The sequence below is a fragment of the Pseudorca crassidens genome, chromosome 5 (genome assembly GCF_039906515.1).
Source record: "Pseudorca crassidens isolate mPseCra1 chromosome 5, mPseCra1.hap1, whole genome shotgun sequence".
NCBI classification, from domain to species: Eukaryota; Metazoa; Chordata; class Mammalia; order Artiodactyla; family Delphinidae; genus Pseudorca; species Pseudorca crassidens.
Window position 1 is genome coordinate 55,185,052 of NC_090300.1, and position 27,819 is coordinate 55,212,870.

General features: G+C 40.7%; 1 protein-coding gene across 3 annotated transcripts in view; it reads left to right on the forward strand.

Moving 5' to 3' along the window:
• The first annotated feature begins 932 nt into the window (after positions 1-932).
• Positions 933-27,819, forward strand: part of FNDC3B (fibronectin type III domain containing 3B) — a 358,179-nt gene continuing 331,292 nt past the window's right edge. The window contains exon 1 of one of the 3 annotated variants that reach the window (XM_067738062.1): positions 933-1,149. The gene's annotated coding sequence lies outside the window, so the exon portion shown is untranslated. Of the gene's footprint in view, positions 1,150-1,947; positions 2,057-2,793; positions 3,195-27,819 lie in introns of those variants that run through there. The other 2 variants (XM_067738064.1, XM_067738065.1) reach the window with 2 other exon arrangements.

Below are 27,819 nucleotides of genomic sequence, written 5' to 3' on the forward strand. Positions count from 1 at the left end.
GTCTGCGTGTCCGGAGCCTGTGCTCCGCAACGGGAGAGGCCACAACAGTGAGAGGCCCGCGTACCGCAAAAAAAAAGAGAGAAAAATACAGTACTATGTACAGTAACTTTATCTGACAAATGGTTGTTATGTATTTTTTAGGTCAATGAAAGTAATACATTGCCTCTGGTTGCTACCTAGTACTGCTTTGTAGCCTAATAATTGAAGCTAATGTAATTATTTAGAATACCTGGGAAGCTAAAAAGAGAAGTGGCCTCTCTGGGATAATTTCTACTTTCTTGTCTCCCTGGATAATTTGAGGGGTGGGATGGGATACAGTTGGCTAACCATTTTGAGTCTGTACAACAGGATACATTACATTTGACTTGATTAATATAACTCAGCAATTATCTAATGAGTCCTACTGTGGCCTATGCATTATGCTATGTTTGATACGGAAATACAGATATGAGTAAGGAACACTCTCTGCTCTTGTGAGCTCATATTGGGTACTGTGGGGGAAATAGACATTTTAACTTCGGTGTAATAAAATCTGTTCACGCTACGTTAACCATATGAACAAACTGCTGTGGGAAATAGAGAAAGGTGACAAAATAGCTCATAAGGTTGTTGTGGGGATTTTAAAAAAATTAATATATGTGTAAATGAAAAATGTCATAGTTTTAGCTCTGATTATTACTCAGCAAACCCTGCATTTATATTGGTGTTGGCGATCGTTTGCAGAATATGCAGCCCTAGCCTTTCAGGAGTTGCTAGTTCCTCTAAGCCTAAGACTTCTTTAGTCCGGCTGAACCAAAAAGAGTTTCCGGATAGTTATGCAGGTCTGGAGGCGGGGGGAGGGGGAAGGAGGATCCCACAGCGCCTGCGAATCTGAGCTTGTGGAGGCGGTTATACTCGGCAGATTACGGCAGGGGGCGGGCCCCAAATCCCCATGTGGTCCCGACATCATTGACATGGCGGAATCCCCCATCTAACCCTCCTGGTAGTTATTTGAGCGGCGGCGGCGGCCGGAGGACAAGGAGAGCGGCGGCTGCAGCAGCGGCGGGAGCTGCGAAGGGGCGGCGGGGATTCTCGGGGCTGGCTGCTGGGAAGGCGTGGGAGACCCGGTGTGTGGCGCGCCCGGAGCCCCGCGTTTCAGCCCGAGGGAAGGTAAGGCATGCAGGAGCGGGAGAATGCGGGGAACCCGGACCCCGAGTCTCAGCCGCCGGGTCACGGCGCGCTGGAAAGCCCCGACCGGACGCCGAGTCCGCCAAAGTGCGTTCCTGTCCCGGAGCGCTCCGGGCGCAGCGGGCTTCCCGAGGAAAACTTGGCGCCAGAGTGCTGGGGCGCTCCGCGCTCTTCTGGGCACCCCGGGAACACGGGGCCCGGGAGCGGGGGTCGGCCAACGCTTTGGGGCCGCGTCTTACTGGGCTCCGGGCCCCCGCTCGTCCCCCCAGCTGGCCAGGGCTTGGAGGAGGGAAAGAAACGGGTAGATTCTTGATGGAAAAAAAAATCTGGGCAGTGGTTCCCGGGTTCTCCCTACCCCCCCCCCGCCCTCTCCCCGTCGCCCTCCCAGGCCTTCCCAGCAGATTTTGTCCGAGGAATCCGCTCCCCCTCCCGGAATCTCCGCTGCAGGAACGCTGCCCGGGAGGGGGAGGGCGGGCGGAGGGGCCGAGGAATCTTCGACGTGTCACTTTCTGAGGCTGTAGATTTCCATATGGTGGAGGGGAGGAGGGCGGGTGTGCGAAGTGGGGCTGAAAGTTGGGGCCGCCTCTCCGCGCCAGGCGGGGCGGGCCGGGACCTCCGACCCGGGGATGCTCGCGGGGAGGGTCCCGAGCCCGCGCCGGCCCCCAGCCCAGGCCAGGCCTCTCAGGGACACTCCCCGCCTCGCCGCTGGCCACCTCCGTGCGCGCCACGTCCTCCCTCCCCGTCCTGCCCCCCGGGCTCCCCCCGGGCTGGGGGCGGTAACCGGCGGCTGCGGCCGGACTCGGCGAGCAGGCGGCTGGAAGCTCGGGCGGGGGAGTGGGGCGCGGCGGGAAGGAGCGGGCGACCGGGTGTGTGGGCCAGCGTAGCTCCGGTCAGTCGGTCACCCCGAGGGGCGCCCGGGCCGGGGTGGGGCCGGCGGGCGGAATCCGTGCCCAGAGGCGACCGGGAGGGGCCGCGCGGACCGTCTGGTGCCCGCGGTGGGGCGGGGGCCGGCCGGCGTGGGAAGGGCCTGTCACTCTGGGCGGAAAGTGGGGCCTCGGGCTGTGCCCGCGAACTTTCCCAAAGGCCCGGTCCCGGCGCCCCGTGGGAGCCCGAGCACCCGGGCCCGGTGTCTCTGGAGACTGGGTTGGGCCGCCCGGAGGCGCCGTTGGCCGGGAGGCTTCCAGGAGTGCGCGGTTGGAGTTGGAGCTTTTCGAACCTCAATTCCCACCCTTCTATCCCTGACGAAGGGAAGCAATGGCATTTTATCCAGACAGTGCCGTTTGCGGACTTACTTAAAAGTTAAAACTTTTTATATTTTATATTCTCATCAGTCCAGCGTGTTCTTGAAACAAAATTTGGAATTTGGCCGCGACGGGCCAACGCTGGGGCCCCAGATCCACACGTTTCTCTCTCCATCCCTGTTGGTTTCTAGTCTTCCTCCCCATCTTCCATCCAGGGTTAATCATATTTTGGGACAGGCGAGGTCGTTTGTTCGGTGGGCACCCCCTGATTGCTTGTATGTTTATTTTTTAATGTGCAGTTATTTGATTTGAATTTCCTGCAGTTTCCAGGCCCTGGTGGGGAAAGCTAAGGAAGAGGGAATACGCCACCTTTTTTTTTTTTTTTTTAAATGTGGAGAGAGGTGGGGCATTGGAAAAGGGGAGGCACGGTGGTTGTAGGCAGAGAGTGAGAGGGAGCAGACAGACCCGGAAGAAAAGGAATCTGCTCTGGAATAACACTTTTTTTTTTTTTTTTTTTTTTTGGAGGCTTCTGGCCTCGGGCAAAAATGCACCGCTCTGTTCTCATTTCTACTGCCTGAGTTGCTCTTCACTCTCAAGTTAACGCTGTGACTCTGGGGCCCTGGACAACGCCCGGGGGAAGAGACCCGCAACCACAGCCAAGAGCAGCCCGTGGCCCTGGTTTTGTGCCTTGCATGGGGCCCCGTGGTTCTCCCTGATTGGAAGCGGCCTCTGTGGAACCAGCGTTCAGTAAATTTCTTGGCTCCCGGGGAGCAGCTGTTAACGAGGGTAAAGTCTTTGGGCATGCTTCTGGTCCTGCAAGGGGACTCCCCCCTATAAGGGTGTAATTCTCACTTTGTTTAGACGCTAGAGGGTCACCCACAAGCTGGCTAAGAATGAGGCATAGCTGATAGAAAGAAAAAGTCTCTAAAAAATGGTACTTAGACTCGTATGTGCTTTTAAAGTGTTTTGGCTTAAATGCTTGTAAGAGAAAAAAATTCTACGTGAAGATAGCGTTCATTTTAAAAGAGATCTTAAAACTGCAAGATACTATCATGGAATAGGAGGTTGTAGCTTCTAATTACAGTAGGTACAATATCAGAAAGATATTCCAGTAACCTTTTAAGACAGACCTTATAAATAGCTCACATCAGACCATGGGCTGGCTGTATTGGAGAGCCAGTCTTCCAGGGTTTCTAGAGAAATGCTTGGGATCCGTTAGGAAGCTGGCTGTAGGAGCCTGAGTAGTAGTTTACTCGGTAGGAGTTTGTGCCCCTTTTGCTTAACACTTCATTTTATGTGGTAAAATTTGATAACGTCCTTAGAACTGAAAACCTGAAGAACTTACCAGCTTTTCAGTTTTAGGAAAATGAGGCCCAGGGAGGGGAAGTGACTTGTTTGGTATTGGCAATCAGAGATTAAAATCCAATACAGAATTGTATTAATAGCTACTCTTTTTTAGCTATCTAATGTGTACTAAGTACTGTGTATTGTGTTTTTTATATATTATCTCATTACAATTCTAATCTTTCAATTTAGGTGATGTTAAGGACATTTTATAGACAAGGCATTGAGGTTCACAGAAATTTAGTAACTTGTGTAAGATTACATAGAATTTTCTTCTGTAATGCAAATGGTTTTATATCTGCTGTCCAGTATGGCAGCCACCAGGCACGTGTAGCTGTTGTACCATTTAAAATGTGGCTAGTTCGATGGAGGAACTGTATTTTAAATTGTATTTACTTTTAATTATCTTAAACTGCTACTTGTGGCTAGTGGTTAGGTACCATATTGGGGATTGCAACGTAGAACTTTCTGACTCTCAAATCTATTCACGTTTATTGCTTATTTATTGCTTTTAAGATCTTGTAATTCAGTTTTCTTCCTTCCATACCACCAGAGGAAGATTATATTCAACTCTTAAGTGGAATTTAAATACTGGATTACCTATAGCTCAAAAACAAGCAAAAAATGTTTTTTTAAAAATACTTGAATGTCATGGTAAAAACTGATAGAAAAAAACTTTGTGACATTTTCTGTTTGATTGAAATAACTGCCTATAGGAATTGCTGAGAAGGTAGTTAGAGCTTCTTGGTTATTTCAATGTAATAAAAGTATAAGTAGGGAGCAGCATGAAAAATCACTGATGGGGAGTTGAAAAAAAATTACCCCTGATATCCATGGTTACCTGTTAATTCGGTGATTCTTTTCAAATGTCTTCATTCAGGTAAATAATATAGCCAAACTATCACTCACTTTTCCTTAACTAGCTGCACAATTAATCTGAAGAATTAAAATCATTGCTTTACTACCAGAGAATGAAATTCAAATATAAAGCACTAGATCTGTCTGTGAATTGGGAAGAATATGTTTAAGATTGAAACAAACAGCAAGAAAGATTCTTTAGGTGGCATATGGTCAAATAGTTTTCTAATTAGTGGATTTAATTTAAATCTGTTACATTTTAGAATTTATTTGGTAGAAGGAATTTCAACAACTTTTTGATTTTATATGAAATAGTGAAAATTCCAACTCATGTTAAAGTAAGCATTCATTTATGTGGATTTCATCCATAAATATCCAGTAACCCAATACCTTTTTCTTTCTGGTTTTTTTTTTATGCATACTGCTTTCAGGAAAAGACAGATGATAAAATAATCTCTTTTTATTAGGATTTTAAGAGCAGTAACTTCCAGATTCATTATAAATATATCTGAATCTGCTGTATCTTTCATAGTTACTGTACTGCTCAGAGATAATTGCAGCTCATAATCCTGACCCTAGAGCATTATATGATCCTGAAAGACCTACACAAGTAAATCAGCTTTAAATTGTTCTATATTATTTTAGTGTTATGTGAATTGCATGGCCTCCAGCTCTGAAAATTATAAATTCAACTAAAGGTGAGGCATCAGTTAGACAATCAGATAGCTGAAAAACCCTTTCATACCCATTCCTGACTATTGGGATCATAGTTATTTTCAAGGAACCAACATAAGAACCATGTTACTGGATTATAGTGTTCTTGTGAGTGTGACAAATATTGGAAACATGATTTAACTCAGGATGTATGGTTCCATTTTTAGGACATCAAGGTGCTTAGTACAAATGAGACGTAATTTAAAAGATAAAGATATCGAAATGATTGGCAAAGATTAGAAATCTTATACCCTCTGGTGCAGGCCACATCTGAGTATGGGTTTGAAATCAGAATATCTTATCTGTCAAGGACTTAGTTTACTTCTTGGCTGTGTGTCCCTGTTAGACTACTGAACCTCTCAGTCTGGGTTTCCTCATTTTATTATAAGGCGAAAACATCTCATCTGTACCATTTATCAGGTGGTTGTCACAAGGGGTTAATGAGTCAGTGTATTGAAAAGTGTTTAGCAAAGCCTTATACAAACTCCATAGTTCATTATATTCCAAAGTTTAAAAACTGAGCTGTTCTTACAGTATTACTTTGTATGTTTTCAGAGACCTCCAAATTGTGTTTGGCCACTTTGAAAAGTGGTTTATTTTTTCCTTTGTGACGAGTAAATAAAGTTTCAATCTTTAGATAGCAGTTTCATTTTCTCCCTACTCTTAATGTAATAGTTGATCTGTGACCTCTCAAAAGTTGTCTTTCCTTACATGTGGTCCGTAGCTCGTTAGCATTGCTGAAGTGGACAAGGCAGTCTGCTTGATTCAGGGTCATTCTTGAGGTGGAGGGGACAAAGTGCAATCTCTTATTAGAGGAACTTCCAAAGCAATGATAGAGGCATAGGCTTTAGTTCCTATATATTATCTTAGTAAGCCTGTTATTTGAGCTTTCAATAATTATAGCTGAGAATGGGGGAAAAGAATCATTTTCTGTGTAGGGGAATCTTTGCATCCTACCTCTGTTTTCACTTTAGAAATCACAATTGCCTTTTCTTCACTTTAACAAGGTTAATCCATTCAATGAGATTTTTTTGTGTTAAGACATTTTCAAGCAAACCTTAATTCTCATCCTTAACAGCTGTTGGGAATGCACTTAGGTGGTTGAGGAGAAGCTTTATTCTTTAGTTGACATTGAATGCCTTTGAATATAGGAAAATATTCATAAGCCCACACTTTTTTAACCTTAAAATACACAGTATGGTACAGTATTAATGTGTTTTTTAAACGGCAGAGAATGCTTCAATCACTGTGGCTAGACAGAGGCAGGTTTCTGTGGAAGCCAAATATAGGCTCACTTGGGAGGATGACTTGTGGTTGGTACTTGAACTCTTTGCAAGGTACAGCCAATGAGAGGCTGATCTCTAGTCACAAGCTTACCCAGAGGGGAATTGTTTATGGTGCAGGTTTAGTGTCAAGGATGAGTCCTTGGAGACCAGAGGTATGTGCGGTTGGAATTGGGGGTTGGGAGGTTTTTAAACCACCAGGTATAAATCAGGTAAGATAGACCATAATGATCAACTATTACAGGTGGGGAGGTTTCTCAGTTTAAAAATGGATCAGTCCTTGAATCTCTTTTTGTCCCTAGTTGAGATATGCAAGTTTAGCATTCTGAAACACCTGGATTGTAATTTCATTGGCTGATGAGATGTCTTTGGCAATACTCCCTGTCGGTTCAGTCACTGGCTCCTAATATCTTTTGTTTCTATAATATTACAACTGCTTGTCAGTTTTTAAGTAACTGGAGGGAGGAGATTTTAGTGAGACGGTGTTCAGCAAAAGCTAGCATTATTTGAGATTCTAGTAGGTATCTTTAAAATGTCCCGTGTGTTAAATGATTATGTTTGATTTTAAAATGTAATTTTATTTCATTCACTTGTTTATTGACTCAGGAGGCACTTACTGAGTTCTAAACTGGGTTCTTAATGGAATATTCTTATGCTGTCCTGACTTTCTGGCAAATGCAAGACATTTTTCTGTTTACTTATAGGGGTATTTTGCTCATATTTTTGGAATGTAGTATAGAGAGCTGTGTCTACCACCAGACTCCTAGAGCAGGATGGTGATAACTTCAGTCCTTTGCTCCTTTCTGAAACTTGAGAAATGTTAAAATTGGAGCACCTATAGGCTATGTTTAAAACTAAATTTATGTTAGAATTTTAGGCTTCCGATACTTCCTTGTTTTGACTCTGGAAGATGAAGGTTTTTATAATGGCAACCAGTTAGAAAAATTTGCTTAAACTAAGTTGATATAATACAAACTCATAGTGTTCAATTATGAAAAGCTTTCTGTTGAAATAATTATCCAGATAATTGTCTTCATACATGAGCAAATATAGTATGTTTGAGAAATAATGGTAGATTCTAAAATCCCAGGAAATAACATGATTTAATTTATTCTTAAGGATCTCAGTCAGATTCTCCACAGCTGGTGGAAGAGGGTCTCTGTTAAAAATAACTCCATTGTTCTGTATGTAACTAATTAGGAATTTGCAATTATCCAGGCAAGTCTAGGATAAAGTTTGGCTTCCTACTCTATATGAAAAGGTTTTACCCTAACAGAAGTTTAAATAGATCATAGAGGGAATATTTACCTAATTAGGAGGGCAAAACACTTTAAGCACCTTGGAAAAATCAATTTACTTAAAAGCAGTGTAAAACTGCAGTATGGGTTGAAGCTAGTTCTCCTAGTGCGCTTTTTCATAGAGGTGCAGGACCGCCATGAAATACATGTCAATTTATTCAGTGCTATCACATGAACTAGGAACAGTTTACCAGCAAAAGTTAGAACTATATTTTTGTATGCAAAATAAATCACAACAATAAACAAATATCCACCTCCCCATCTCACCCCACCCCCACCAATAGATTCCCAAATATGCCTGTTGATTTGTTTTGGCGGTTTTCTGTTGCCATTTGTTTTGCTACTTGCTGTCTCCTGTAAGCACTTGATGGCAGATTGGTAAGAGCAGGTGTTAAAGGTTTAAGGACATCGTTATTGCTTTTAGCTGCCCATCTCCTCCTCCTTGAGTTTGGGCAAAGTTGTGGAAACTACTGCCAGTGGTATTTAGGTAAGCTCATTACACAGCCTCGTCTTCTGGTTTACTAAAGCAAGACCTTCTTGTTCCAGGTACTGTGTGAACTGACCCATAAGAAAGGTAAATTTCCTTTAAAATATCTCAAGTATTTGCATCCACTTACTCAGACATGAGATTTTCAAGTATATGACTTTTTAGGGTTCAGATTGACAAGTTTTTATGGTACAAGTTCTAAGTGTAGGATCATTAATATATTTTTAGGGTATTCTTTTTCTCTTATATTTTAAAGTGTTATTTTTAAACACATTTTATATTTTCTATTAAGTCATTTAAGAGGAAAATACTAAATGTCTTCAGATATTACTGTTCCTGATTTTTCTGTTGTGGTTTTTCTTGTATCAGGAAAAAAAATTTAATTTAGGGTAATAAAGGTAAACATTATTCCGAATTAGTGAATCAGAGAATACTTAAGAGTATATTGAATTGGAACACTAGTGTATTGTTGTTGGGAATGTAAAAAGGTGCAGCTGCTGTGGAAAACAGTTTTGCGGTTTCTCAAAACGTTAAATATATAATCACCTAGCAATTCCATTGCTAAGTATGTACCCAAGATAATTGAAAGCAGGGACTCAAACAGATACCTGTACACCAGTGTTTATAGCAGCATAATTTAGAACATCTAAAAGGTGGAAACAACCCAGGTGTCCATTCACAGATGAATGGATAAACAAAATGCGGTGTGTACATACAGTGGATTATTATTCAACCGTAAAAAGGAATGAAATTCCAGTACCTGCTACAAGATGGATGAACCTTGAAAACATGCTGAGCGAAATAAGCCAGACACAAAAGGACAAATATTGCCTGTTTCTACTTATGTGTGGTACCTGGAATAGGCAAATTCATAGAGAAGAAAGTAGAATAGAGATTACCAGGAGCTGGGGAAAGAGGAACGGGTGTTATAGTTTAATGGGTACCGAGTTTCTGCTTGGGATAATGAAAAAGTTCTGGAAATGAATAGTGGCGATGGTTATACAATATTGTGAATGTACTTAATGCCACTGAACTGTATGGCTAAAAATGGTTAAAATGGCAAATGTATGTATATTTTATCACAATAAAAAATTGAAAAAAATTGAAGGAGATTTATTCCACAGGATTTCAGCTTGCCTCTGTTTGCTCCCCCTTGGTCTGCTCCATGTTGGTGTGTAGATGTTTCCCCGCCCTCCCCACCTCCCATTACAGAGTAAACGGAGATTCTCCTAGGCCAGTTTTGGAGGTCAGAGTTTCCTTATTTTATTAACTGAGTTGAATTTAAGAGGAGACTATTTAAAAGTAGGAGATCTCTGGAGGGAAAAGAAAGATATTTTAACATTTAGATGAGCCAGGTAGTTTATTAGTATCCACAGACCACATAGGCACATAAAGGTAATCTATCCTGAATTTCACTGTGAGTCATCCAAAAACCAGAGAGTAGGATGTACAATTAGACCTGTCATATTTTCTAACCTTTAAACCTTTTTTTCCCCCCCAATTTTGTCATCTTCAGTACTTTAGGGAAAACTTTTATTTCCACTTAGAGAAAGGGTCTAAGTCATCTCAGTACTTAGTGTTGGAAAAGCATTAGATGCTAACATTCTTCAGTTTGTTAGACCAAAACTTATTGGGAGGGGATAGAGTGAAAGCAAGCAAGCATGTAGTATTGTTTTATTCATCTGAACTTGCCTCTAGCACCTAATAATTTCATAGTGGTGACTTTTCTCTGAGTGTCGGTGTTTTGTTTCTTTTTTTGCTTCTGAGGTATTGATGTTGAGTTTGTGCAGATCACTTATGAAAAGACGGGGCAGGATTTTTGTTAAGTGATTGGATATAAAGCTTAAACGTCAGATGTAAAGTGCATGTTAGGAATACTGAAAATATCAGGTAAAAATTCAGATAGAAAGATTTAAGTTTACATACAAATAAGTTCAAGGAAAAATTATACCGTATACTGTGAAATATTTGCCGTCCATAATAGTTCATTAATTCCTGAACTCCCAGAAAACAGTATAAAGTCGCAAGGGTATGATGCTAGTGTGTCTGCATGCTTTGCCATCTATAAGGGTATATTTTCTTTGCTGTATGTGTAAACGGCTTTCATACCATAGCAGGTCATTTTTGTGGCCTAGAAATTACTCTAGAGATAGGATCATTACGAACTGATTTCAAAAGGTACAGAGAGTCACAGTCTCTTTATATCTGGTAGAGATATGAGGAATTAAAACACCATGTTCACAGAGCGGTCTTCACTGATTTTTGACCTACTCAAAAGAAAAGAGTGTCTCATTCTATTTTGCATATACTCATTTTGTTCCAGAGCCATGATTTCAGGTAATTTATCATTTTCTTTAATTTCTTCTGGCACTGTTTCTATACTTTTCAGAACACTTGTCCTTTTCAGTGTTGTCTGATTGTTTCCTTGTCACTCTTACGTGAGTGTAAGGATATTTACTGATTTAACTTAATGTCTTTGATGGTGAGTGCATAGTAAATGCTCACTGGATGGATGGATGGATGGAGAGACAGATGAATTCCTAGGTTGAATGTGCCATTTAAAGTTAGTACCTCTCCTCAGGTGCTCAAGTCATTATTTCTTCTGCTGAAGTTGATTTCTTTGAAGCATGGGCCATGTTACAGGCATTTTTGTGTTTCCACAGTTTTCCTGAAAAGTTTTTTTTCTCATGGTAGGGATCTAATAAATATTAAACAAAACAAAGGCATGAGTCACCTTCAGTGCAAACCTAGCCTTTCATTTACTGTTATTTTAAAGAAACAAAGTTCTCCAGAGAATACGTGGACTTTTTTTAGGTCTGTATCAGATCACTAATTGATTTTGAAAATATAAATAGCTTATATTTCTGTTCCCTAAAAATGTGGACTTCAATTATGTATGTTTTGCTTGTCTATTGGAGTCAGTTTGGGAATTATAAATTAAGAAAATTATTTTTTGAAAAAGGTGACTTTTCAGAGATCTGTGGTAGTTTAAAATGATCTTCTATAGGGAAATTCTAGAAGGGAGGCATTAAGGGACAGAAAAACAGCAACAACAATAACAACAACATATGTCTTGCTGAGATGGTGGGGGTCCAGCAGAGAGAGTTGATTCTGCTGCACTGGTGGCCAGAGTGTTCAGTGCTAAACTGAACCCTGGAGAAAGGGTCAGAGGGCATGTCGTGGAAACCTGAGGAGAATGACCTCAGCCACTTGAAGGTGGAAGTAAAGCACGCCTGAGAAGAGAGGACTTTCTTGGAGCATTATAGGGGGTGGAGGGTGCACGTGCTCTTATTTATTATGTCTGGGGTGGGATCAGAAATCTTTATTAGATGCTTCAGGTGAGTGATATGATCAGACAAGTTTGGGAAACCCAGTCTTGGGGACTCAGCCCTCTTGGTAATCTGTCCTTTTAAGGTTTTTGACCTGATGGCTGGAAAGAACTGAGGTGAGAGGAGTAATTAGGACACCAGAGGACTCTAGTTAGGACCTAGGGCAGAATCGAAGGTCTCCTCAGAAGAATTTAACGTCGTATTCTTCAGGATAAAGTGATAACCAGCTCTTAGCAGTTCAGTATAGAAACAAGGACACTTGTCACTTGTGCACTAAACTTCCAAACATTCTAACTGCAAGTCGGATGTAAAATATAACAGTGACCAGCAATTGTTGAGCACCTACCATGTGCCAGGCACTTGCATATATATATATGTATATATTCATTCATTCTTCCATATTCATTAAACTATGAAAGATAGGTATTATTTCTGTTTTTCTATGTGTTTCCACCATCTACCGCAGAAGCCAGAACATACCTGCTGCCCTATAAGTGGTTGTTGAGTGAACTAAGATTAGAAGACATGCTCAAAAAGGTTAAAAAGATCACCTAGATTGACTCCAAAACTTCTTTCCAGCTGTATCACACTGCTCCTTTAATAGTTCACATTAAATGTCTTAATTGTATATCCAGACTTGGAACAGTGTCTATTTGTGTTCCCAAGTAGCTGATGCTAAGTATTCGTTGAATGCTTTCCATGTGTTCAACCTGTCTATGGTCCAGAAACCTAAAATTTTCTTTCGAAACAATAATAATAATCTGGACATCTCCCAAGAGGGAGATTTTCCTAGATTGTTTTCTGTAAAAGCAACTTAACCTTGGAATGAGAGAAACCAGAGAATAAAAGTATACTTCATAGACAGTAATATATAAGAAACTCAGTATAGTGAATGGGAAAAATCTAGAGCAGTTGGCTAAGAAATGGTAATGAAGTTTTACCTGACTGAGACATTTGAAAAATTCTATGAAAGAGAGTCCTTTTCACTCAGTGGCAATACAGTTTTGTTCATCTCACATTCCCTCTCCTCAGTGCCTTTCATTTAAGTTCATTTATATAGGGTAAGATCCTGTACTTATAATTTGCACCTGGAAAAGCAAGGCCTCCCATGCCTGATACTAATCCTTTCTGTCCTTTTAAGGCTAATAGTTTGGTGTTTGGGTTGCACCGAAGGCTGCCACGGGGACAGGATGAGCCCAGAACTGATTAGAACGTGTCTCATCTCTGCATGCGCAAAGAGCAGCTCCCGTGGTGAATAAGAGGTGACCTCAGGATTCATAGGAGCCCTGTGCTTTCCCAGACGGCCCGGGCTAAACCTGGGGAGCTGGCAGCCCTAAATGCTTCCTTTGTTAGAAATTATTGAGTTCCCTACTCCATCTTCAGAGAGTGAGTTTACTGAAGGTGAGTTAAGGACAAGGCTTTGAAGTGGGACCTGACTTGCTTTCTCTCCTTGTGTTTGTGTGGGGCGGTGTGAATGAAGACACCAATGAAGGCGCAGCGCCCAAGGTGGTGTTACCTAAACACTGATTCTCACTGCTTCACAAAAATGCTGCTCATGGTCTGGAGGAGCTGTGTGCTTCCCTGGGGATTGTGTTTCCACAGAATGGTGAGGGCTGTTAGAACAACCTTGTTTCTCAAAACTTCTGCCCAGGAGGGAGGCTATAAATGGTAAAATGTTCACGACGGGTTGCCACCCCAGAGAAGGGCTCCCCAACACTGGGCTGCCCATGGCCCTCCCCTCGTTACAGCTGGGGGCCGGGAAGCCTTTGTCTTTGTCTTATAACCCAGCTTTCAGAGCTTGCTGGCGGTGATCTTCATGACACAGAGTACCATAGGATCTAACTAACTTTAAAAAATTGTTTAAATTTTTTTTATTGAAGTATAGTTGATTTACAATGTTGTGTTAGTTTCAGGTATACAGCACGGTGATTCAGTTATACCTGTGTATATATATATCTATTTTTTTTCAGATTCTTTTCCCTTTTAAGTTACTACAAAATATTGAGTATAGGTCCCTGTGCTATACAGTAGGTCCTTGTTGGTTATCTATTTTATGTATAGGAGTGTGTGTATGATGGAACTAACTTTTAAGAGCACTTAATTTTAAGACATCTATTTTATACCTTAAGATGTAAAGAAACTAGTTTTTTTTTTTTGTAGGCACTGTAAAAAAGGAATATGTTTTAATTTTAGGATTTGAGCATTTTAATTTGCTAAAGTTTGGTTTAAATCGCTTGGGTCCTCTTCTGTCTAACCCTTCATTCATTTTTACCATCGTCACCTGAAGGTAGAGATTTACTTAACTTTGGATAAGAGATACTAAAATTGCCCATGTGTACACTCATGTTCAAGGAAATTATGAAATCAGTAGTTTTGAGCCTCCTAGAAAGGAAGTAAGTTCAATTTTTAAAATACTGTCCTTTTAAAATTATGTATTTAACTATTTAATGAATATTCCTCATTATTTATACTTAGTGCATGAAAATACTGGAAATGGGTATCCTTGTTGTTGTGCCACAGGTAAAGACTGGTAATTTCCAAACCCCTAGCTATATCCCTGAGTTCTAGACCTGTATATTCAACTATAGATATCTTTTTTTTTTTTTTTTTTGAAAGGGAACTTTATTTTTATTTATGGCTGTGTCGGGTCTTCGTTGCTGTGCGCAGGCTTCTCATTGCAGTGGCTTCTCTTGTTGGGTAGCATGGGCTGTAGGTGCCCAGGCTTCAGTTGTTCTGACACAAGGGCTCAGTAGTTGTGGCTTGTGGGCTCTAGAGCGCAGGCTCAGTAGTTGTGGTGCACAGGCTTAGTTGCTCCGCGGCATGTGGGATGTTCGCGGACCAGGGCTCAAACCCTTGTCCACCGCATTGGCAGGCGGATTCTTAATCACTGCACCACCAGGGAAGCCCATCAACTACAGATATCTTTACCTTACTTGCCCACAGGCATTTCAGACTCAATCTGCCTGCTTTTTTTTTTTTTTTTTTAAAGAGGGCTATGGGAAGGGGGAGAAGAAATGGATAATAATTTTTAAGGCTTGTATTTTATTTCAGGCTTTAATTAACAACAGATATCTTTAATTTACCATAAAATTTCTTTATTAATGAGAAGTTATTTCCAGGTTTATTTGATTTTGACATATTCTAATCTTGCTATGTGGTTACTGCGCTGTAGCTTTAACTGTATCTTAATGATACTGGTGACACTGATAATTTTAAAACATAGCCTTTTAGATTTTGCCATTTGCTCATTATATTAAATTTAAGCACGGTAACAATGTCACTTCCTATTTATGTTTTACTTTCCAATTCTCTTAGTTCAGTTTTCTCAGGAGTTCAAACCTATTAAGGCATAGCAGTTGGCTAGTAAGAGAAAATTGAGAATACAAATAAATTTTTCACTAGATTACATTAGCTGCATTTTGTTTGGAGTAATTTTAGGCTCCAGGTGTTTGCCATTAACATTCCAGTTTTGCAAGTTTTCCTTTCTTGCTTTTGTGAGAAACAGGGATTGTAGGAGGGAGTAGAGGATAGTAGGCCAGGGTTTGGGAAGGATGTAGTACCAACAGAGGTGAGTGAGTTTGTTCCTATTATGTTTTACATGGGATGATAGGTTTTCCAAGTTCTAGTTTCCACTACGTTACCTGTGAGTTCAGTAGAGGGGCAGTTCTAGTCTGCTGTCAGATATTCTGCTTGGTAGATTAATGAAGAACCTCTTTCAAAGTGTTTTTTTTTTTTTAAACACAGATTGCTGTATTTGTATATCTTTAATAAGTGTGCATTTTGGCCAAGAGGTAACTTTTTCATACCATTTTTCATGAAAAAGCATAAATACTTTTCTAGAAAGTTTAATTGCAAACTTTGTTAGATTAAAAGGAAACATCTTTTTAGAGGAACCATTCTTCTTGGGAATTCTTTAGTCCTTGTCTGTAAATAATAGCAGATTATCACATACCGTTTTCATATTTGGGGGGCATGGGAAACTACTCACTTAACTTGGAACTAATATTTTGGGTAAGAAGGTAAATCTTCAGTCATCATTTATAGTGGGATGATTGAGCCCCTGTGCTCTGGAAACTGAGTCCTGAGTTTGAGAACCCAGATTTGTAACTGCAGATTTGAAACTCTGACTTTGGTTAATTACTGAATCTTGGTGGCTTTGTCTGTTAAAAGGAATTGTTAGGGCTGTTTAGCTGGGTGTGGTGCTTCATCAAGTGCTCAGCAAGTGAGAGCTGCTGTTTTATTATTTTATTTTGTTCACTGATGACAGACATTTAATCGCTGGACATACTTCTTAATGGGGTGATAGTTATTTAAAAGCATTCCCCTGTTACTTGAGAAGTGTATATGAATACAAGCCTTGCCATCGACTCCTTGAGTGTTCTTGTTCAAGTGGCATCTTTGTAGCTCATCTCCAAAGTCACACGTGAGCTGTTAACCTTAGTTAGGTAGTGTGGGCATAAAATGGTAATATATGTAAGAGGCACTTTGGGCAGGGTGAGGGTGGGGAAGCATATCTGAATGCCAAGAAGTACGTACTTAAACAAGTGCTGATTCTACCAGTATCTTTCTTCTTCCCTGCCCCCTCAAAGAAGGGTTGTCTCTTTTTAAGTAGGTATATGACAGCTCTGCTTCCTCTCCCAAGTCTAGGATCAAAGGAAAGTTGTAATAAAGGAGAGTCACTTGCTCCCATTCCCTCTCCCTTTTTTGTGGATGTTGTTCTAACCGTTTTTAAGAGGGAAGATCAGGCCTTGACTTTAGTGGGCGAAACCATGGGGGCTCCAAGACCTGCCTTTCATCTCTGGGTCATCACCTCAAATGGTGTTCTTCATCTCTAGTAATGGCATAAAGACACCACTGCTGGGGAACGGCGCACTGCAGGCTAAGACCTTGCTGTCTTTCTGGAAATCTTAGCTACCTTTGCTGCTCGCTGTTACGATGCTCATTTCTTTAGAATAACATAGGCTATTTGGCAGAGATGCCATGACTAGAGTAGTCTTCTCTGCTTTGGCAGTGCTTAAGTCTTACCAACTTCTTATAAATTGGAAGGCTAGCTCCAGAAAAAGTAAAAGAAAAACAAAACTGAATTTTAGCTGGTTGTTTACTGGCAGGGTTGTTCTAGACATAAACACAGTTGAATGGAAAGGATAGTAGGGATTGGAGCCTGACTTGCTCCATGAGAGTGAATGAGCCAGTGTTAAAGCTTAACGTTGGAGAAAAAACCAACTTCACTGTTTTAAAAAACAAAACAAAACAAAACCCAAAATTAGGCAGTCATTGCAGGCTAACCAATGAAAATTAAAGGTCAGTTTCTTCAGTGCCGCACCTCAGTACATGCCCCAGGTGGTGTTAATAATGGCAATCCTATTATTTTCTTGCAGTAGGCAGGAAATGCTGTCTACACCCATTAGATTTGTTTGAGTGGCCCCTGGCTGGAAATGAAGAAAATTTAATTTTCTGACTTGCTAGGAGGAAAAAAAATCATGCAGTGCTGCACGGAGGTTGATTTGGGGGCTGGAATAAGAACAGTGTCATTTAAAAAAACTTGATGTTATTAATCTCGATGATAGGGATGTTTGGCCCTTATCCACATTGAAATCATGAATGGACTTATATGCAAGTTATGTGTGTAGGAAACCTTTCTGAATATTGTCAGCACTGGCTCAATTCTGGACTTTTAACCACATGTTTGCAAACTGCCTAATTCCTCGCATATCCCACTGGCTGCTGGAAACTTGCTTGAAGGAAGGCTTTGTCACAGGGTTTTTGTTTTTGTTTTTTTTAGAAGATTAATTTGCTTTCCAAAAGCAGCATTCATTTTGGAGAAATTTGTGTATTCATTAGGGCAGTCAATTACTTTGTAGTTTCAATAGCAAGAAGAAAAAATTGCTATTAATTAATGTTACAGAGAAAGTATGTGACCCTGTCCTTGTCTTTCAGAGTTACATTGGTTAATCTCGGCTCACTTGGTTTCCACTACCTTGTGTTCTTTTATTCAATAATGAAATCTTTTAAAATATGTTTTTTTTTTTAAATCAGGTTGCTTTTCCTCTTACATCTTTACATTTTTTTAATGAGTCAAAAGATCTTTATTGCTATTTTGATGTTTGATTTATTTGGATGTTCTGTTACAGATTCTCAGTTGGTATATAATTCATTTTTCTAGGACAATATCAGGTTTTCCCATGAAATACGTAATGAGAGAAGGATCTTAAGTTGAAGGGACTTGCTTAAAATCATAGGAGTAGCCAATGCTAGAAGAAGCAAATGTTTCAGTCTTTGTGTGCAGAGGAGGAAAAAGAAACCATTCTATTTTAACGGATCTGTAATTCATATCGAATAGGACCTCTTGTGTTACTTCAGGTCATTGTTTTCGTTTTGCATTGACTATACACTTAGATATTTTTCTTTGTTTCCCGAAATGCCGTACTGGAAAGATGTTTCTAACATCTTCATAGGAAAGACCAGTGAATCAAGGGAGTTCTTAGGAGTATTGTCCTCCCTTTTTGTCTTAATTCTTAAAACCTTTAGCAGTTTGCTTCTACTAGTGGCCATCTTGTCTCTGACATTTTGCTTCTGGTTGTCATCATTGTGAACATTTTTCATAATGTTTATTTTCCTCATTTATTCATCACCATAAGTACAAGAAGAAGCAAAGCATGGGATTCTTGATTTTTGTAGTAACCGTATTATATGTGTGTTGTGTAAAATACATTTTGGCGATAGCACATGACATGGTACATACTTGGGGGGACTTTTTAAAATCCAAATTTATATTTCATTTATAAAAGAAATGGTACTTTCTAGAAGCCTTTTCTGTAGTAAGGGTCCCAGTGGATTTTTTTTGACACCTCTGAGATTAGTCCTCCTTAAGGTTCCTGACGGTAGTTGCACCCCATGGTGTGGGGAATTTGAAACTTACATATAAAAAGAGTTAAAAGGCTTTGGAAAATTTCATGTGATATTGGGAGTCAGATGTTTTGATCTAAAAAATTGTTTGCTTGATTGGGAATTTAGGCTTGAAATGTTTGTACGGATTGTTAACTGGCTGGCTGGAATCTGTTATAGACTGGCTAACCTATTTGAAATATATCTGGTGTATTTAAGTTTGACAAGAAATCAGGGCAAAGATACAATTTAGGTGTTATTGTTTATTTTTCTAAGTCATTAACACGATTCATGTTTTGCCATGGAAAAGTAATCATTGAAAACACTACACCTGATAGCCTGTATAAACTTGCTTAACCTTTATTGAGCATAACGATATTTTTTCCAGGATGCTGACCGGATGATTGCGTATAAGGATGTTTATCTATAGTCCAGTGAATTAAAACCTTTAGAGAAATAGAGAGCATGTATCGTTTATTCCTAGCGTTGTTCTTTTGAATGATTTGGTTAGTCAGAGCCTTCATTTTGAAATGTTTCAAACCAATTAGGCATCTTTTGACCTAGATCTTCCAGCCTTCAGCTTTAAGGAATACATACTTGGATTTGCAAGAATGTGAAGATTTAGAGGTAGTCGATTCCTGTTAGCTGTGAGAGGGCTTAGGCCTCAACTGACTGCTGTTTATTAGATACTTGTTTTTTCGCAGAATGTTCTTCCATCATGAAGAGAAGACTCTCATAATGAACCCTCATAGTGAACCATTAAATTCTCTAATGTTCTCTCACGATTCTCATGACTCAATCTTGTCATGAACCTCTGAATAAGTATAAGTAATGGAAGATGGTAGGTTTTAGTTTGAAATGATAGATTCTTCTTTTAGATGTTGGTCGGTCCCCTTGCCCGGGGGTAGGGGGTGGTAGTGCTGTATGTTCACAGTTGTAGGTGCCTTCAGATGAGAATTGGTGGTGGTGAAGGACAGGCAGAGGATCAGGCATACTTATGAGTTGGACCCACACCCAGGCTTTCCCTTGAGTCCCCCAGGTGATGAGGCTGACTTCCTACTTTGGTGAGAGAAAACCCTAACAGCCCACTCCACACTTTTCATTTCTCCTTTAGAAGTAGAAGGTTGTAGGAACCAGTGAGTTGTATGAACCAGTACCTGAAGCTTAGGGAGCCTTCAATTCAATCAGAACTAGTTTTTGTTTGTGTCTAGCTATAACGGTGTGGCAAGGAATGGAACAGGGAGACTTCTAATTCCTCTTCATCTTCTCCACTATTATAGAAATTCCATGAGGGCAGGGACCATGTCTTTCCTTTTTTCTTTATACGGTGGCAGACAGTAAGTGCTCAGTGTTTTTTGAGTACATGACCTAATGACTGAGCAAAGCATAATGTTTTGATACTGAGGTAACGTGTGTTTGAACCACGAGAAAACTTGTTTGATACCAGTTTTCAAGCCCTGTTCTAATTCTTGGAAGACATATGGGATTTTCAATTTAAAATAACTGATACCTGAAAATAAGTGAAGACTGAAAAATGTTGGGTGTTCAAAGATAGTGAAGAACTATTTGTCTTGAAAGTAACAGAAACACTCAAACCAGCTTAAGCAAAAAAAGGCTGGAATCAGTGGAAATGAGGGCAGTGTCCCTGGACCTTGTGAAGTCTTGGAACCCACTCTGGGAAGTCACTGGGAGCCAAGGCTGCTTCTCTTCCTCTTTCCCTTCTTTTTTTCTTTGATACTTCTTCTTCTGTAGAGTCCATCTTCTATAAATGCTGGATGCTTCTAAACTCATAAAGTTTTTATCAGTTTTTATTTTTCCTTCCAAACTGCTAGTCTACACATTACTTTTTAGTAATGAATTGAAGGTATGGGTGGTAGAAAATCATAATTTATTTTACTTATCAGAATGGCTGCCTGTTAGGGATACTGAGAAAAGTGGGTGCATGAGGTCATCAGGCTGGTAGTCGAGATTTAGTCTGTGCAGTTTTACTTCCTTTAACAGTTTCTTATGCGTGCAAAAAAAAAGGAGGTGTCCTGAAGCTGGTGACCTGTTGGCATTACCGGGAAGAGCCAGCCTCTGTTCTCTCTCTTCCACATTCTCCCTTGCAGGCTGTTTGTAAATTTGTTCTTTTTCTTTTCTGGGCTTGGCAAGTTGCCTCATTCTCCCACTCCCTTGTCCATGCCTGTTACCTGTCTCTTAGTACCCCAGTCATCTCCTACTTTTCTCCTCCCTGAAAGTGGGATTTTTCTCTTTATCACCATTTGCTGATTCTTTAAGCGTTATGATTGATAATTTGCAATTTGAGCAGAGCTCATTTTCTATATAGTACTTCTAAGTACTTTTCTGACTTTGCCTAACTGTTCATTCATTCATCTTTCTCTCATTTTGACTTTCCTGAAGCCTGTATATCACTGAGAGAAAATACAATCTTAAGTAAGGGAGTAACTAATAGAGGTCAGATTGGAAGGAGAACTAATGGAGAATTAAGTGAATTTAGGAAGAGTCAGAAAAGAGTTTCCCGCTTTAAAACACGAGCCCTCTGTGGCTCCTGTAAAAGTGCAGTTTTGCTGTAGGAGCTGCTGCTGCGCCATCGCGTTTGCTCTTCTAGCTCCTTCAGATTCCTCTTTTGAATGACCCATTGCCATTCCTTGTTTGCTTGCATCTTTTGCTCTCTTCCTTGTTAAATAGTTTATTTTCTTGTTAAATACTTTGGAAGAAAGCCTTGATTTTTGTGTATTTTCCTCATTTTTCTTCAAAGGTTCCATAGTTCCTTAAAACTTAGTCTTTTCTTGCAGTCTGTTTTTTCACCAATCACCTCTGTCACCTCAAAATGTCTTCACAAAGTCCTGCTTTTCCTTGTACCTCTTCGTCTTGTTCAGAATCTTGCAGTTGATTCCTCTCCTCCTACTTCATTCCTCTCAGCAGTTTCCTTTGATGGTGATACTTGCCTTGGAATTTCTGCTTGAGCCTCTTAAACCCTTTGGGAAAGGTAATTTTGTCAGCATTCACTTTTCTTTCTTTTCTATTCCAAAAGGCTAAGGACAAGGAATCCTTACGCATTCCTGTGCTGAGGAATCTGCTCTAAGGTTTCTGCTATCATTTTCTTATCAGGGTCTGGATTCTCTGTAAAGGTGCCCGATAAGACCTCCCATCTCTTCCCTGGTCTCAGGGCAGGACACAAGGGTTGCATCTGGAATTGGCTCCAGACACTCAGATACCATGAATTTAATAATGATTACATGATCCTTTGAAGGCAAACTAACAAAAGAGCTTCTCTAAGAGGTTAGCTGGGTAAAATCAGAATGGGATGATCTCTAATGACTTTTCTTGCTCTCTTATTACCAATCTGTGAATTTATCCTCAAGGAAGAGTTCGTCAGAAGGAGAGAACCATCATTCCCCATTTTATATATATTTTTATTTGTAATCTATCTGCAGTTTAATTTTTTTAAATTTTTATTATTTTTAAATTTTTGGCTGTTTTGGGTCTTTGTTGCTGCACGCGGGCTTTCTCTAGTTGTGGCGAGCAGGGGCTGCTCTTCATTGTGGTGCGTGGGCTTCTCTTGTTGTGGAGCACAGGCTCTAGGAGCACGGACATCAGTAGTTGTGGCTCGTGGGCTCTAAACCGCAGGCTCAGTAGTTGTGGCGCACGGGCTTAGTTGCTCCACGGCATGTGGGATCTTCCCTGACCAGGGCTCGAACCCGTGTCCCCTGCATTGGCAGGCGGACTACTAACCACTGCGCCACCAGGGAAGTCCTGCAGTTTAATTTTGTAATCAGTACTTAGCTACTGTTTACTCATTTGTAAAATTCCTTTTAACTTTGTAAAAACCAGTCTGCTACCAGATAAAATTTCAGATTGTTCAGTTTTAAAATGTTTTACTTAAAAGGATAAGATAGGGGGCTTCCCTGGTGGCGCAGTGGTTGGGAGTCCGCCTGACGATGTAGGGGATGCGGGTTCGTGCCCTGGTCCGGGAGGATCCCGCATGCCGCGGAGCGGCTGGGCCTGTGAGCCATGGCCGCTGAGCCTGCGCGTCTGGAGCCTGTGCTCCGCAACAGGAGAGGCCACGGCAGTGAGAGGCCCGCTTATTAAATTAAAATTTAATAAATTTAAAAAAGATTGAATATTTGTAGGAAGTCTATAGCCATTGCTGACAGATACCTTTCTACTTGTTGTGCTCCAGAGGAAGATCACCAAATTTAAGCCTGTGAGCTTTCAAGTTGCTCTTATTATCAGTGTCATATTACACGAAGTTGGAACTTTTAAGATTCATTATTTTTGGCAGAGATAATGAGAACTTTGATTTTCATTCACTGTCATCATATGTACCTGGCACATAGTAGGCACTCCATTTGGTTTATTGGATGAATAAAGAAAGTGATTCTGCTGTTCAGTGGGATATAAAAAGTCTCTACCAACATCACCGTTGATTGCTCCTGTTGCCCTGTGTATTATGCGACCCCAAGTTTATTGCAGCCTTACAGACATCTCAGTCACTGCAGGTGACAGACTCTTAAACTTTCTGGTGGAGTCCCGTGTCTCATTCTTGGCAAACTGAAGTATAAATCAACATATATAGATTTCACTCTAGTTCAGAAATGGCTCTTTTTAGTGAAACTTGCAGAAGGTCCTACTTCCTGCCTGAGAAATAGGGTAATAGGATCACACCCGAAAAAAATGCTGCCTTGTTCAGAAGTGACATGATCTCTGTTCAGTTTGGAATATTGATAAGTGGGCAGATTTATTTGGAAGCACTTTGTTTTTACTACATGTGTAAAACTCCAGGGAACTCTGAATAAGAGATGAGGGGCTCCCTTTTGGCTGTGCATTAGCAACGTGGCGGTTACTGATCTGTCATTTACTTTGAAAAGGAATTACAAAGTTTTGGCCTCCTGCCTGGAGTAGCTCCAGATGGTCAGAAAAGATTTTTGTACTGAAGTCAAAGAGTATGTTGCAGTGATAGAATTGAGCTTGCCATGTTTGTATTAGAACAGGGTCTTCCCACTTCATCCCTCTGCAGAGTTTTTCCTTTCATTTTTCCCCCCCCCCCTGAGGGAGTAAGGGGAAGAAAATGCTGCTTTAGAGTTGTGGAATCTAATATTTGGAATACCTTTGTTCTTGGTGATGGTGATGTAGAGGTATGGTATGTGGCCCATAGAATTGCTTTGTTAATCTCAGAACCCCGGTACTCAGTATTTGCAAAGGACTCATGAAGAATTGGAATGTAGAGATACACCAAGACCATTCTAGCTGATTTGGAAATGGGGGTCAGAAGCTTCATTTGGGTTGCAGGTGCTTGTCTGATAAAGTGGCTGTTAGCCCACAACTGTTATTTAGTGGCTTTCCTTTGTCAATTGGCCCATCTCTCATGGGCGCTAGGCATTACTGCATCTTTCCTCATGTTTCCCCATGATTTTGTGGTCAATAGGGTAACGATGAAGTGTAGGTGTCCAGTATGGGTGGGAGGTGGGGCTCAGGGAGATATGAGCAGTGAGGAGGTCATGGTATTCACCAGCAATTCCAAGACTCTGCTCTTCTGGGCACTAGTGCTTAAGTTCTACACATGCCCTTAGGTCAACCTTGGAAGGGGAATGATGCGATTCCTGTTTTCTAGATAAGAAAGCTGAGATTCAGAGTGATAATAATCTGCCCAAGGTAATAACTAGGTAACGCTCTTTTGCCGCCTGCTCACATACAATTTTGGAGAAATTTATTACAAGTTTCCTGCCCCTTCAGGTGAGAGGTGACTGCAGGCTTCAGGAAATAAAGCTCATTTTCCTCTGGGAAACTTGGGCCTTGTTCAAATTGATCCTTTTAGTAAAGCTTGGTCACAAGGCTCAGATTAACACCTAAATCTACAGGCTGCTGCTCCCACACTGCTTCTGGTTACTCTTGCGGTTATTGAGTAACTTGGTGAGTTTGAAGAACATTAACAAAGTTTTATATCTTTGAAGAAAATCCAACACATGGGGAAGTGACATTAAGTTGCATACCACAAAAAAGGAATTTTTATCTGTTTTGACATATTGGTATATAAATTGAAAACAATGAAAAAATCCATAATTTTGACTCTTGTACTCTTAGTTGATTGTCTGGGTACTTAACACAGGTGGCTGTCTTGAAGCACTTTTATTGAAGAGTGTAAAGACTTGTGTTCTTCACAAGTTGGTGCTTCTCTCTGCAGAGAGAAGACTTGGTCAGCAGTCTCCTCCCCAGACAGTCTTCCACAAACCACCAGAATCCTCCTCTGGGCTGTTATTCTGCTTCATTATTCTGTCTTCTTTTAAAATCTCCACTGTTTAGATAGTGTGCAGACAGTATTATTTTTCTGTATATATTATATGGTGCTGTAATGACTTCATGAGTTCTTTGGGGATTGCATCCTAAACTGCAGAACACCTTGTTCTGGTGGATGTGCTTTTTGAAGTCTCGCTACCTTTTTGATGAAAGTGGAGTGGAGGTGGGTTAGTCTGGCTTAATATAAATCTGATCTCTGAGGCTTTTCCATATTCACAGAGGCACCAGAGTAGAGCTGCTCTTGTTACTTTATTACAATTATGAGTGAAACTTTAATGCTATTATTTTATAAAAGATCATAAAGTAAAGGTACATTTCTTAGTGTTCTCTATGTTTAAAAAAAAGGACAATCACCATGAGTCATAAAGCTACAATTACATCATAAAGTCATAAAGTTTCTTGTATGAAAGAGTCTGTAGTGGATTTTTGGTGCAGTCTTTGCCCCTGTATCAGGGGAGTGAAATGTCATCACCCTTGAGAAAAACTTCATCAGGCTGATTAAGAGCCTGTAGAAGTTTGTATCTTCTTAGGGACTTATGGTCCCAGAGTTAGTACAGGCTCTTTCAGTCCTGGGATGCCAGTAGTTTTCCCTACTACTTACCCTCATGACTTACTAAATACATTTTAGGGGTTTCCCTCTCCTGTTTGTTTTGAAGAGTCTTCCTCTGAGAATTAATGATAGAAAGATCATTAATTGAAAAGATCATTTATTGAAAGATCTTCACACAGAGGGTGTGGTATTGCCACTGTTTCAGGTTGTGCTTTGTGGTATTACCCGAAGCCTGCTGAGAGCAGAGAATGTACAAGGCATCTTCTCCCACTGCCTTTGTGCTCACGTGCTCCAGGAACACCAGAAAGCATGCTGCTCAGGCTACGCGCCTACCTGTGTTCCCATTGCCTGGAGTGCCTCCTCTACTCTTCCTCTGCTCCTCAGGTATAGGGCGACTGCTTAGGTTTTAGCTCTACCTTTCTTAATACTCGGACCCGTCTTGTTGGAACCCATCCCGCAGTCCCTGTTGCTCTTTCCAGGTGCTTCTTCTTTGTCATTAGCTCCCTGTCTCTTCCCCCACTGGACTCAGACTCTGGGCCCTTCTGGAGGGATTGTAGATTCACCTTTTATATCTCCAGTGTCAGGGCTGATGCTGTGCTGACTGCGTAAGGAAGCACACAGAAGAAGAAAATAAGAAATTAGTAATTGACTGGCCTGAGCACAGCTCCCATACTTGCAGTACTCATCCCTTCTGTTTCCTCAAACACTTTACTTGAATTAGTACGTGATTCTGTCCTTTTGAACCGCTGATCCAGTGTTTGGGGGACAATGTTTTTTGAGAAGTATTCATTTATAGCAAGAGTAAAAATGTTTTGTGAGGAAATTTAATAATAATAATAATATTGAATGCCTACTATGTGCACTCTTTTAAGTGCTTTAGTGCATTTCTTGATTTAATCCTCACAGCTTCATGAGGTAGATACTTTATTATCATCTCCATTTTGTAAATGAAGAAACTGAGGCACAGGGAGAGCAAGCAACTTGCTTGAGGTTAAAAGCTAGTAAGTTGTGGAGTCAGGATTTGAACCCAGGCAGTTGTGGTAAAGTGTGTAGGATAGGTTTCAGGAGAGTTTCTCCCTGAAACTGCGTATTGCTTTGTAAATCTTTTCTGTGTTACATATTACGTTATTCCTCATACAGTTATTTGGGTCAACTTCTTGTGCTTTTGCTGAGAAACATCACTGTTGGCTTCCTTAACTTGGTAACTCCCTGTTATGATTTGCCATTGTGGGAGGGTACTGCTGGCCTTGCTGTTGGCTGCTCTTTCCATTTGAAGTTTACAGTTTTGTATATCTTTTTTTTTTTTTTTTGCGGTACGCTGGCCTCTCACTGTTGTGGCCTCTCCTGTTGCGGAGCACAGGCTCCGGACACGCAGGCTCAGCGGCCATGGCTCATGAGCCCAGCCGCTCCGCGGCATGTGGGATCTTCCCGGACCGGGGCACGAACCCGCATCCCCTACATTGGCAGGTGGACTCTCAACCACTGCGCCACCAGGGAAGCCCAGTTTTGTATATCTTAATGTGACATTGAATCGATATTTCCTCGGTATTTATTTGTTCATTTTATTTTACTAAGCAAAATGTTTTTCAAAATGTTTGCTGGCTTTTATGTGGTTAGCACAAGCAAATACAGGGTTAACACTATTAGGCAAAGGTTGATACCTTCAAAGAATTAGTGAATCTTAATAAGTCATTGTTATGTGCCTTTGATCTGATTGACCTGCCTTAGTTTCTGATCTTCAGACTCCCATTCATAGTACCTTGGCAGCCTCACCCAGTTGTGCCTAGATGCTGTGGCCAGGTGGTTCATGTTTCATCTTTACTGGAAGGAAGTTGTGGAATCTGGCTGACAGTTCCATTTAGCCCTCTTCATTTAATTGGCTGTTTTTTCCTTTCCCTTTCTAAGTAGGGGAATAGCCAGAAACCATTTTTAGAGGGGCTGCTAAAGTAGTTCACAAGCTGATGGCTTTTATTTAAATAGCACTTTATTTAAAAAGCAGTTTTCTCTGTATTACGGAGTCATTCCCACAGGACCCTGTAACGTAAACAAAGTGAGGATTGTCTCAGAGATAAGAAAACCTAATCTGAAAGTGTGCACCTCTCCTAAGGGTGCCTCAGCTAATAAAGGGAAAAATCAGGCAACAGTTCTAATTGCTTGATTCCAGATCTCCCTCTTCTTTTTTTTCCCATTGCATTTTATTGTCTCAAAATTGGCTAACCTCTAACTGAAAATCTGTAGGTACACATCTTCTTCACTTATAATGATATGAACATTAAAATATTTTCATCGTGCTAACATTTTCCCAGGCTCTTATTAGAGTATTTTGACATTCATTTTTATAAATGGAGAACAGAGTTAGAAATAAC